At 51.7% G+C, this 12,936-nt stretch overlaps 1 protein-coding gene and 1 non-coding gene across 2 annotated transcripts in view; one reads left to right on the top strand and one right to left on the bottom strand.

Annotated features, from left to right (window-relative positions):
- The window catches only part of LOC144258216 (uncharacterized), a 970,182-nt gene that overhangs the window by 544,025 nt on the left and 413,221 nt on the right, over positions 1 to 12,936 (top strand). The gene's annotated exons all lie outside the window — the stretch shown is intronic.
- TRNAM-CAU (transfer RNA methionine (anticodon CAU)) lies at positions 4,392 to 4,464 on the bottom strand. Its single transcript has one exon. It is a non-coding gene; the product is annotated as a tRNA-Met (tRNA).

Genomic DNA, 12,936 nt, shown 5'->3' with positions numbered 1-12,936 from the left:
TGCTCAAAGCAGCACCCTGGAAGCCCCATAGTCACCACTCTCATAGAATTAAGGTATGATTTGTACAGAGTCGGCCTGGTGAGCTATCATTGTAAAAGTCGTGATCTGTTGAAGGCTAATACCTGGGTGGATGGTGTGTGCTAGGCTTGTCTGGGAAGTGGTGGAGTTTTGCTCTGTGTGCTTCACTGAAATCTGTGATGAGGCTGGGAAATGGCCACCGCCAGCCTTTCTGGTGTGACGCTGGAGGAGCCAGACTTGCTGCTGGCCCAGTGAAGGTATCCACGCTCCCAAGGACTCTCCCAGGAACCGTGTACAATGTGGACTCCTCCGAGACAGCCCGGAGACAATGGACACTGCTTGACTTACATCAAGGCAGAGGAACTTCCTAACAAGTTGGAAGAAACTATGAAAGAGGGGAAGAGACATCATGACTTGGCCTCTCTCCCCCGCAATTCAACACCTTGCAACACATCTGGAGGACAAAGACCGAACTGAAATAATTCAGAGATCAGAAGAGAAGAATAATAATCCATTCAAATCAAAGTCCCCAAACAGACTAGTATTGGTTTCTCAGCAGAAAAGTTTCCATGTGGGGGATTTTGTTTTCCCAGTCAGACCTTGCCAAGGGAAGCAGAGAGAAAATCTTTGACTTGCCTCCTTCAGAACGCTTGGCCTAGACACTCTAGCTGTGGGTCACTGTCGTGACCTTGCTGAGGACAGGGGAATTTTAATAATTTGCAGAGGTCCCAGGGTGTTTGGGGGAGATTATGAGGCTATTACCTTTTGAGATAAAAGCTAAGAAATACAGAACGAGACAATTCTTTCATACATCTGGCCTTTAGACATATTTCATTTAAAGCAGGGGGTCTAACATGCTGTGAGAAAGTGGAAATGTTGGAAGCTCAAATAATTCAGTTTTTTCTAGGTCGTGTGCGTGTGTAAATGGCACAACATGTTCATTTATAAGCACATCGTTCTTAACTTCATTAAATATTATGTGGTGTATTAACTATATCAAGTGGGTTGTACAATACAATGAATTTTCCATGCGTTGCCCAAAATATATTTTTAATATTATTTAAATGCACCGAACTCCTTGAACATAAAGTTGTTTATTTCATTCCTGTGCAGTATGTTGGTAGCTCAGTTAATTGAGTTTATTGTCACTCTGTGTGTGTGTGAGGTACAACACAATAATTTAGTGATGCTGAAAACGTTCCCTTCTCCCTCCGGAACTGCCTTGGAATCACCTTCCCTTTGTAGATTAATCTACTCCTGTGTCTGTATGAGGAAAATATGGTTTCTATGAAAAAAACTCCTTGTTTATTTAAAAGGACTGACACCAAACGGCCACACTATGGGGATACAACACCATGAGTAAGAACAGGAGGACTTGTGGCACCTTAGAGACGAACAAATTTATTGGAGCATAAGCTTTCGTGAGCTACAGCTCACTTCATCAGATGCATGCAGTGGAAAATACAGTGGGGAGACTCCTATACACAGAGAACATGAAACAATGGGGGTTACCCTACACACTGTAACGAGAGTGATCAGGTATAGAATCATAGAATCATAGAATATCAGGGTTGGAAGGGACCCCTGAAGGTCATCTAGTCCAACCCCCTACTCGAAGCAGGACCAATTCCCAGTTAAATCATCCCAGCCAGGGCTTTGTCAAGCCTGACCTTAAAAACCTCTAAGGAAGGAGATTCTACCACCTCCCTAGGTAACGCATTCCAGTGTTTCACCACCCTCTTAGTGAAAACGTTTTTCCTAATATCCAACCTAAACCTCCCCCACTGCAACTTGAGACCATTACTCCTCGTTCTGTCATCTGCTACCATTGAGAACAGTCTAGATCCATCCTCTTTGGAACCCCCTTTCAGGTAGTTGAAAGCAGCTATCAAATCCCCCCTCATTCTTCTCTTCTGCAGGCTAAACAATCCCAGCTCCCTCAGCCTCTCCTCATAAGTCATGTGTTCTAGACCCCTAATCATTTTTGTTGCCCTTCGCTGGACTCTCTCCAATTTATCCACATCCTTCTTGTAGTGTGGAGCCCAAAACTGGACACAGTACTCCAGATGAGGCCTCACCAATGTCGAATAGAGGGGAACGATCACGTCCCTCCATCTGCTCGCTAAGGTAAGGTGAGCTATTACCAGGAGGAGAGCCGGGTGGGGTGGGGGGAACCTTTTGCAGTGATCATTGGTATTAATTTGCAAACTGGATACAGTTAACTTAGGCTTGAATAAAGACTGGGAATGGATGGGTCATTACACAAAGTAAAACTATTTCCCCATGTTTATTTCCCACCCGCACTGTTCTCACATGTTCTTGTCAACTGCTGGCAATGGCTGACCTTGATTACCACTGGAAATCCGAGAAAAAAGACGAGAGCAGAGTGGTTTCTAGACACCCTCCCATCCATCTAACACAGACACACAGACTTTTCTAAGGCATTAACTTTTCCTTCTCCTTTATGATTCTTTAATGCCTCTGGAAATACCAATTCCTAGAGGCCCCTTTCACAGAGCAAACAACCACAGAGCAATGAGAAAGCTGGGGGCTGCCAGGTTGTTGAGGGCAAGTCTTGAAAGGGATGCCCAAACAATGCAGCTGGATCCCCGGCAACCAGATGTGGGGATTAGCTGCACAGCTGTGGCTGCTGCTCTGAGGGGAGCGGCATAAACTACCTGCCTGTGGATGCAGCCCACCAGCTGGTTCTCCTGGGGCAGATGGTGAGTGGTTGGGCAGGGATGCTGCACCGGCTGGGGTCTGGAATATGAACAGGGGTCTAAGGAACCTCAGCATCACAGTCATCAGGAGTCCAAGCTGCTTGGGGTGAGCTTGTGGGCAATGGCCCAACTGGATTGTTTGTGCATCCCTTTCGCCACGTCCCTTGTGATCCACCAGGGCTTGCAGCACCATGGAAGAGTACCCCTTGCGGTTTATGTAATGGCCGCCCCGCTGTTCCGGGGCCAAGAGAGGGATATGCGTTATGTCTATCGCCCCGCCGCAGTCAGGGAACCCCAGCGCATTAAAGCCATCCACAATGGTCTGCACATTTCCAAAAGGCACGACCCTTGATAGCAGCTGGTCAATGATTGTGTTGGCTACTTGGATTACAGCAGCCCCCACAGTAGATTTGCCCACTCCAAACTGATTCCCAACTGACCAGTAGCTGTCGGGCGTTGCAAGCTTCCGCAGGGCTATGGCCACTCACTTCCCAACTATGAGGGTGGCTCTCATTTTGGTGTCTTTGCGCTTCAGGGCAGGGGACAGCAAGTCGCAAAGCTCCATGAAAGTGGCCCTTACGCTTACAAAAGTTTCTCAGCCACTGGGAATCATCCCACACCTGCAACGCGATGAGGCCCCAGCAGTCTCTGCTTGTTTTCTGGGCCCAGAATTGGCCTGCCACGGCATGAACCTGGCCCAGCACCACCATGATCTCCCAATTGCCACACGCCGTGCCATCTTTGTCCATGTCCTCATCAGTATAGTAATCGCCCCGTCGTCGTTTCCTCGCCCCCTTTTGCAGGGACTGCACATACTGCTGGATAATGCGCGAGGTATTTACAATGCTCAAAACTGCAGTGGAGATCTGAGTGGGCTCCATGGCGCCTGCACGGGTAATCCTGGAAAACGGGCACGAAATGTAGGAGAGCAGAGTGGCAGGGGAAGAGGTGCTGTTTGGTTTGTGGTAGCCGAACAAAGGCGGGAAATGGTTGTCTTCCGTGGTTTTCACGGAGGCGGGATCCCAGGACAGACAACCCGGAGAAGCTCGGAAGCATGGCACCAGTGGGAGAGCAGAGTTGGAGGCAGAAGAGTTCGATGAGGAAGAGAAAGAGCAGATAGTAGAGATTACATCGGAAGGGGAGAGGAAATGAGAGGCGGATTCATAGTTGCAGGAGAGCAAGCGGTGCACCGTCTGCTGAAAGCAGTACGGCGTCTGCATGCCAAAAAGGCGTGAAACGATTGTCTGCCAGAGCTTCCTGATGACACGCACCAGAAACACCCCCAAGAATGTTTTTGCCCATCGTGCACTGGGAGCGTAACCCAGAATTCCAGTGGGCGGCGGGAACTGCGGGAACTGCGGGATAGCGACCCACGGTGCACCCGCTCCGACGTTCGATGCTAGCCTCGGTACTGTGGACGCACTCAGCCGAATTCACACGCTTTAGTGGGGACACCGAAGCCTGAATGTCTAAAATAGCTCCCGAAATTTCCCATCGAATCATTTTGAACTAATTTCATACTGTACACGTACCGTTAGAAAAAAGTCTGTGTGTGTGTGTTAGATGGATGGGAGGGTGTCTAGAAACCACGCAGCTCTAGTCTTTTTTTCTCTGATTTCCGTTAGAAAATCTAAAGCAGGGAGCAGGAAGAGTTGCCTTCTCTGAGGCTTAAACTCAGAACCTTCAGATTATGAGACTGATACGCTGCCCGCTGCGCTAAGAAGGCTTGGAAGAGCTTTAGGCTCGGTGCTTATAGAACCAGCTGAGCAGCAGGGAACAGCAGAGCAACGGGGAACAGCAGAGCAGCAAACAGCAGGAGTTTCCCTGGGAGTTCACCTGGAGTGAGCCCACTGAGGCTTACACCCTAACGACTTCTCTGAGGAATTACTGCATCTCCGGAGGAAGCTCATAGTAGGAAGGTAATATGGATGGGGAGTGGTCAACTGTTGTGACCTGCACTGGATGTGCCATGTGTGTCTTTCTTCCAGAGGACAGAAGCCACTTTGTCTGTACAAAGTGCAAGCTGGTCTCCATATTGGAAGAGAAGGTTCAAGGTCTGGAGCAACAGGTATCGACCCTGCCTTGCATAAGAGAAACTGAAGATTTCCTGGACAGACGTCACGATATGCTTCTATGGGCACAAGGTTCTGAAGATTCAGAGCAGGCTGCGCAGCAGGGACAGGAGGACTGTGAAGAAATCTGGCAACATGTGACCTCCAGAAGAAGAAGGGGGAACGTCCATGTACCAGCAAAGCGGACACAGGTAAGTAACCATTTTCATGTTCTCTCCACAGGTACCATTGCGGGGAGTGACCCAGATGATACGTCTGGGGGAAGGGAGCAGAAGGAGACTCCACCAGTTGAAAGGCATGAGATGCACTGTCCTAGGGTTGGGGGTTCCACGACCATCACTCCCAAGAGAAGGAGGTGGGTGGTGGTGGTCGGGGACTCTCTCCTCAGGTGGACTGAGTCATCTATCTGCCGCCCTGACCGGGAAAACAGAGAAGTCTGCTGCTTGCCGGGGGCTAAGATTTGCGATGTGATGGAGAGACTGCCGAGACTCATCAAGCCCTCGGATCGCTACCCCTTCCTGCTTTTCCACGTGGGCACCAATGATACTGCCAAGAATTACCTTAAGCGGATCACTGCGGACTACGTGGCTCTGGGAAGAAGGATAAAGGAGTTTGAGGTGCAAGTGGTGTTCTCGTCCATCCTCCCCATGGAAGGAAAAGGCCGGGGTAGGGACCGTCGAATCATGGAAGTCAACGAATGGCTATGCAGGTGGTGTCGGAGAGAAGGCTTTGGATTCTTCAACCATGGGATGGTGTTCCAAGTAGGAGGAATGCTAGGCAGAGACGGGCTCCACTTAACGAAGAGAGGGAAGAGCATCTTCGTGAGCAGCCTGGCTAACCTAGTGAGGAGGGCTTTAAACTAGGTTCACCAGGGAAAGGAGACCAAAGCCCTGAGGTAAGTGGGGAAGCGGGATACCGGGAGGAAGCACGAGCTGGAGCGTGTGAGGTGGGAGGGCTCCTGCCTCATACTGAGAAGAAGGGGCGATCAGCGGGTTATCTCAAGTGCCTATATACAAATGCACAAAGCCTGGGACACAAGCAGGGAGAACTGGAGATCCTGGCAAAGTCAGGGAATTATGATGTGATTGGAATAACGGAGACTTGGTGGGATAACTCGCATGACTGGAGTGCTGTCATGGATGGATATAAACTGTTCAGGAAGGACAGGGAGGCCAGAAAAGGTGGGGGAGTTGCACTGTATGTAAGGGAGCAGTATGACTGCTCAGAGCTCAAGTATGAAACTGTAGAAAAACCTGAGAGTCTCTGGATTAAGTTTAGAAGCATGAGCAACACGAGTGATGTCGTGGTGGGAGTCTCCTATAGACCACCGGACCAGGGGAATGAGGTGGATGAGGCTTTCTTCCGGCAACTCGCAGAAGCTACAAGGTGGCACGCCCTGGTTCTCATGGGCAACTTCAATCATCCTGATATCAGCTGGGAGAGCAATACAGCGGTGCACAGACAATCCAGGAAGTTTTTGGAAACTGTAGGGGACAATTTCCTGGTGCAAGTGCTGGAGGAACCGACTAGGGGCAGAGCTCTTCTTGACCTGCTGCTCACAAACCGGGAAGAATTAGTAGGGGAAGCAAAAGTGGATGGGAACATGGGAGGCAGTCACCATGAGATGGTCGAGTTCAGGATCCTGACACAGGGAGGAAAGGAAAGCAGCAAAATACGGACTCTGAACTTCAGAAAAGCAGACTTTGACTCCCTCAGGGAACTGATGGGAAAGATCCCCTGGGAGAATAACATGAGGGGGAAAGGAGTCCAGGAGAGCTGGCTGTATTTTAAAGAATCCTTATTGAGGTTACAGAGACAAACCATCCCGATGTGTAGAAAGAAAAGTAAATATGGTAGGCGACCAGCTTGGCTTAACAGAGAAATCCTTGCTGATCTTAAACACAAAAAAGAGGCTTACAAGAAGTGGAAGATTGGACAAATAACCAGGGATGAGTTTATAAATATTGCTCAGGCATGCAGAAGTGAAATCAGGAAGGCCAAATCACACCTGGAGTTGCAGCTAGCGAGCGAAGTTAAGAGTAAGAAGAAGGGTTTCTTCAGGTATTTTGGCAATAAGAAGAAAGCCAAGGAAACTGTGGGCCCCTTACTAAATGAGAGAGGCAACCTAGTGACAGAGGATGTGGAAAAAGCTAACATACTCAATGCTTTTTTTGCCTCTGTCTTCACGAACAAGGTCAGCTCCCAGATGACTGCACTGGGCAGCACAGCATGGGGAGGAGGTGGCCAGCCCTCTGTGAAGAAAGAAGTGGTTCGGGACTATTTAGAAAAAGTGGACGTGCACAAGTCCATGGGGCCAGATGAGCTGCATCCGAGAGTGCTAAAGGAATTGACGGATGTGATTGCACAGCCATTGGCTATTATCTTTGAAAACTCATGGCAATCGGGGGAAGTCCCGGAAGATTGGAAAAAGGCTAATGTAGTGCCCATCTTTAAAAAAGGGAAGAAGGAGGATCCTGGGAACTACAGGCCAGTCAGCCTCACCTCAGTCCCTGGAAAAATCATGGAGCATGTCCTCAAGGAATCAATTCTGAAGCACTTAGAGGAGAGGAAGGTGATCAGGAACAGTCAGCATGGATTCACCAAGGGAAAGTCATGCCTGACTAATCTAATTGCCTTCTATGACGAAATAACTGGCTCTGTGGATGAGGGGAAAGCAGTGGACGTGTTGTTCCTTGACTTTAGCAAAGCTTTTGACACGGTCTCCCACACTATTCTTGCCAACAAGTTAAAGACCTATGATCTGGATGAACGCACTATAAGGTGGATAGAAAGCTGGCTAGATTGTCGGGCTCAACGGGTAGTGATCAATGGCTCCTTGTCTAGTTGGCAGCCGGTATCTAGCGGAGTGCCCCAAGGGTCGGTCCTGGGGCCGGTTTTGTTCAATATCTTCATTAATGATCTGGAGGATGGCATGGACTGCACCCTCAGCAAATTTGTGGATGACACGAAACTGGGAGGAGTGGTAGATATGCTGGAGGGTAGGGATAGGATACAGAGGGCCCTAGACAAATTGGAGCACTGGGCCAAAAGAAATCTGAGGAGGTTCAACAAGGACAAGTGCAGAGTCCTGCACGTAGGACGGAAGAATCCAATGCACCGCTACAGGCTGGGGACCGAATGGCTCGGCAGCAGTTCTGCAGAGAAGGACCTAGGGGTGACAATGGACAAGAAGCTGGATATGAGTCAACAGTGTGCCCTTGTTGCCAAGAAGCCAATGGCATTTTGGGGTGTATAAGTAGGGGCATTGCAAGCAGATCGAGGGACGTGATCGTTCCCCTCTATTCGACATTGGTGAGGCCTCATCTGGAGTACTGTGTCCAGTTTTGGGCCCCACACTTCAAGAAGGATGTGGAGAAATTGGAGAGAGTCCAGCAAAGGGCAACAAAAATGATTAGGGGACTGGAACACATGAGTTATGAGGAGAGGCTGAGGGAACTGGGATTGTTTAGTCTACGGAAGAGAAGAATGAAGGGGGATTTGATAGCTGCTTTTAACTACCTGAAAGGTGGATCAAAGAGGATGGTCTAGACTATTCTCAGTGATAGCAGATGACAGGACAAGGAGGAATGGTCTCAAGTTGCAGTGGGGGAGATTTAGGTTGGATATTAGGGAAAACTTTTTCACTAGGAGGGTGGTGAAACACTGGAATGCATTACCTAGGGAAGTGGTGGAATCCCCTTTCTTAGAAGTTTCTAAGGTCAGGCATGACAAAGCCCTGGCTAGGATGATTTAGTTGGGGTTGGTCCTGCTCTGGGCAGGGGGTTGGTCTAGATACCTCCTGAGGGCCCTTCCAACCCTGATCTTCTATGATTCTATGACCCTCCTCCAGGAGTGACAGAGCCTGGCATGTGCTGGAAGAAGTGGGGAGCTCTGGTGCCCACAGACCTGTCCTGGCAGCTTTCTCAGCAGCAAAGAAATCAATTCTCCCTGCCCCTGAGCAACCCACCCACAGCTAATGGCAGCATTGGTGGGGGGTCCCAAGCTTTGCACCAACGTCCACATTTCAGACCTTCCTCTCATGGCACTTTCCATGTGAATTAGGACAAGCAAGCTGGGGAAGCTCCATGGGGTAATAGAAACCAGGGCTGCAGGGAAGGCTTGAACTCACAACCCCAGCAATATTGCCCTTTGCACTAACCACTTGCACCCCTGCAGGGGCTCCTTGGACAGCTTTGGGAAGTCGGCCGTGATCGGTCTCTGTGGTTCGCACCTTTGCCTGGCAATTGAAAGGCTGCCGGTTCAAACCTCACTCAAGATGTGGCTTTCCAGCAATGAGACTCCAGTCCATTTTAATAGGAAGAAAATCTCCTCTATTCTCTATTCTCGTCTAGCCCCATTTGACTCCTTCGGCCTGTCTCCTTCCTTTCCCCGTCAGACTCTTTCCTTCCCCATTGGGGCCATGCAGAGGGGAGCCCCAGGCAGTCTCTGTCACTGAGAGTCTGTATCCCATAAGGGGAGGGAGGGGTCACTGTAAAGCATTGATAATGGAGAGGGGAGGGGTGTGCGTGGTTAGGGGGAGAAAGGCTGGAGAACTAACAGTGGGGCCCAGAGAGATTCCCCCACAGACTGGGGAGATCCCCTGCTGCCCACCATCACCCAGCTCTGGGAAGAACAACTTGGGATTGCTTGGGGAAGCCACCTTTAAAAACACAAGTGTTCCATGCTAGTTACATTTTTATAAGACCAAAGCCGCCTCAAACCCAGTGTCACAATCACGGGGACGACTTTGTCCTGACATTTTACCGGCCGCAGCCACAAAGCGAGTCAAATTACGGCTCCCGTTCGGCGTCAAGGCCCACAGACGAACCCGGAGGCTTTTCCTTCCTCAGGTTCTGCCATCATTTCATTGCTGGCCTGTTCCGAGATTCATCGTTGTGCAAAGCAGCGTCAGGCCCTGAAACTGGGCGAGCCCAGAGCAGAGGCTGCCTTCATTTAACCTTCCAAAAACCAACCCGCCGAAAGGTGGATTAGCACCCATGCTCCTCCAGCCGCAGGGGAGGCGCCTCATCTGGGCCCCTGGTGCCCGTGCTCCAGCAACATAAGACCACGGGGGCCTGGCTCCACCAAAGTCCGGGGGCCGGTGTCTCCCCCAGCCCCGCCTGCTGCCCCCGGGCAATTTAAAGGGCCTGGGAACCCCCACCACCATCACTGGCAGCACAAGGGGGCTAAGGCGGCTTCCTGCCCACCCTCGCTCCGTGTAACCCTTCAGCCCGTCAGAGTTGGCAGCAACAAGGGCCGGGTTCAATATCTAGGGGATCCATTCCAATAACACAATGCAAACCGGCTCGAGCCCCCACCCAGTGACCTGGGACAAATATGTACCACCCCCGCTGGGCGCCTCCCAGAGGCAATCCTTCCCCTCTCGCAAGCACCTAGTCTGAGTGTAGCAAAAAGCCTTTTAATAACAGAGAGAAACAATGTGGCATTATGTTGGGGAAACATCACCAACAGGATTCATAACACAACCCACGAGCAAAAAAAAAAACCCACCCCAAGCAAATTGGGGCATGCCCTTTCCCTTTGGTTCTTGAGTCCAGCAACCCCAAATCACCCAAAGTCCCAAAAGTCCAATGACCCAAAAGTCTCTGTCCCTGGTCAGGGCAGCCCCAAAGTTCAAAAGTTTATCTGCAGAGCTTTACCTCCCAACCTGGGTGGAGATGGGGGCGGGGGTAAAAGGCACCTTACATGATCTTAAGCTGACCGCCCCACAGCTCCATCGGCCTCCACTCCACCAGCCGCCCCACGAACTGCTTCGCTCAGCTCCGCTCCGCGGCCCACCAGCAGCTCCCGCCGTCCCACGAACTGCTCCAACTGCCAGTCCACGAACTGCTCCACGTCCCACCAGCAGCTCCCGCCGTCCCACGAACTGCTCCGCGTCCCACCAGCAGCTCCCGCTGTCCCATGAACTGCTCCACCAGCCTCTCCACAAGGCACGTCCCTGCAGCCCCGGGGGTGGGGGGATCTCCACACGCTGCCCCCGCCCCGAGGGCCGACTCTGCCATCTGTGGCAATGGGAGCTGCTGGGGTGGTGTCCGTGGGCAGCGATGGGCAGAGACCCCCGACCTAGGAGCTGCTGCCAGAGGGGGGTGTGGGTCGCTTTTGGGAGATGCCTGAGGTAAGAGCTGCACCCTCACTCTCTCCCGCACCCCAAGCTCCAGCCCAGAGCCCACCCCCCTGCACCCAAACTCTCTCCCAGAGTCCACCCCCTGCACTCCCTCCTGCACCCTACCCCCCTGCCCCAGCCCAGAGCCCACCCCCTTCACTCAAACTCCCTCCCAGAGCCTGCCCCCACACCTGCTCCTGCACCTCAACCCCCTGCCCCAGCCCAGACCCCGCACCCTGCATTCCCTCCTGCACCCCAACCCCCTGCCGCAACACACAGCCCACACCCAAACTCCCTCCCAGAGCCCAACCCCTTTCCCTCTCCCTCCCATACCCAAACTCCCTCCCAGAACCTTAGGCAGATGTGGGGGGAGGTGAACGGGGAAGCAGGACTTGGTCCCATTCTGGAAACCACCAAAAATTGTAGAAACCTGCCACCCCTGTCCAGCCCAACCTTCTGCGGGTGCCCCTCAGGCCCCACCCATGCAGGGTTTGAAGTTTGCATTGCTTAAATTCCAGGACGCTGGGGGACTTCAGCTCCCCTTTGTCCAGTGGGAACCTTCACCCCACTCCCAACCAGATTCTTCTCCATGGGATGACTGTCGGGGGGCTGGGCCCCTCTTTGTCTTTTCTCCCTGGGACAGGCCAGGGTACCTAGAACTGGGGTATCTGAGCACCCAGGACCTTCTATGGAGAAGCCCTTCCCCTTCCCCTTCTGTGGTCTGATCTGTCTTTGACTCCAGCCTGTTTTCTATCCATCATCAGCACCATCCCAAGCCAGCTGCACCCGCCTCAAAAAGACAGTGTCCCCCGATGGGTGTAAATCACTGAGCTCTCTCCTCTCTGAGCACTGACTGCCCCTCCGTCTCCTTGCCCCTCAGTCTGGGCAGACGGGACCTTTCCCTCCAGGGCTGGAGGATTCCCCCTTCTCATCCGCTACTGTCCCAAGCCACCCCTTGGGTGGGAATCTTAAAAGTACCAAGGTGACTTAGGAGCAGAAACCCCCAAAGACCTTCCGTGCAATGGGCACCTGCCACGCACTGAGCAGGACTGAAACTCCTGCAGGGATCTGCTATTTCCACCTGCCTGTAAAGTCCAGCTTTCTCCAGCACATTTACTGCAGTGCACTCGGGTCACTGTTTCCATGGCTGACAGCAAAGAATCGCTCCCAGTTTCCCTTCTATCTGCAGCACGATTAGCCTGTGTCAGTGGTTAATGAGGTGGATCTAGTTGTCAATGGTTATTCATTCCCCACCTGGACAATTCACACAGTCCCTTTCCTGCTCAAATCCCCAGCACCTCCGTGATCCCGGTAGCAGGGGTTGGGTTTTCCCTGAGGCCCTGAGATTCTCAGGGTCCTTTTTTCCCTCCACCTGGAGTGAACTCAGCTTTTCCCCCATCCCAGACACTCCATGAAATAACAACAAGCAGCGTAAAGAAAGCAGGGAGGGAACATCTCCCGGCCAGGGCTAGAGGTGCCCAGGGCCCCCTGCTTCTCCATTGTTTCCATCGCAGAAGAGGAAGGTTCCTTGGAATTTGACACTCTGCTTTGCACAAGGGACAGAGAAAGATCTTGATGTTCCTGCGTCTGCGCAAAGAAAATTGTCCTTCTGTGTGAAAGAGAGGCAGGAAATGGCCCCACGCTGGGACAATATCCTCAGGATTAAGAGCAAAGGACTCAGGCTGAGAACTGATTTAACTCCACTCATCTCATTTAACTCCTCTCATTAAGAAGTTGTCTTCCAGGGAGAGATAGCAAACTTGTGACATTAATCCAGACCCTGGGGCTTTGGGCTGCTTTAACTCTTGGAAAAAACATGAACTTAATTCAAGAAGGGAGAGAGGAGAAGCCTCAAGCTGCCTTTGGTCCAAGGCTGGTGTCTCCTGGACAGTGGGAAACATCCCTCACTGCTGCCAGGGGATAGGTGGCAACTGGTGACGTCCCAGGGCTGGGATGAAAGGGGAATGTTGCGTGGACTTTATCATACACGCCCCATCCTCCT

The sequence above is a fragment of the Eretmochelys imbricata genome, chromosome 28 (assembly GCF_965152235.1).
Source record: "Eretmochelys imbricata isolate rEreImb1 chromosome 28, rEreImb1.hap1, whole genome shotgun sequence".
Lineage (NCBI taxonomy): Eukaryota > Metazoa > Chordata > Testudines > Cheloniidae > Eretmochelys > Eretmochelys imbricata.
This window is presented reverse-complemented; position numbering and strand designations above follow the sequence as displayed.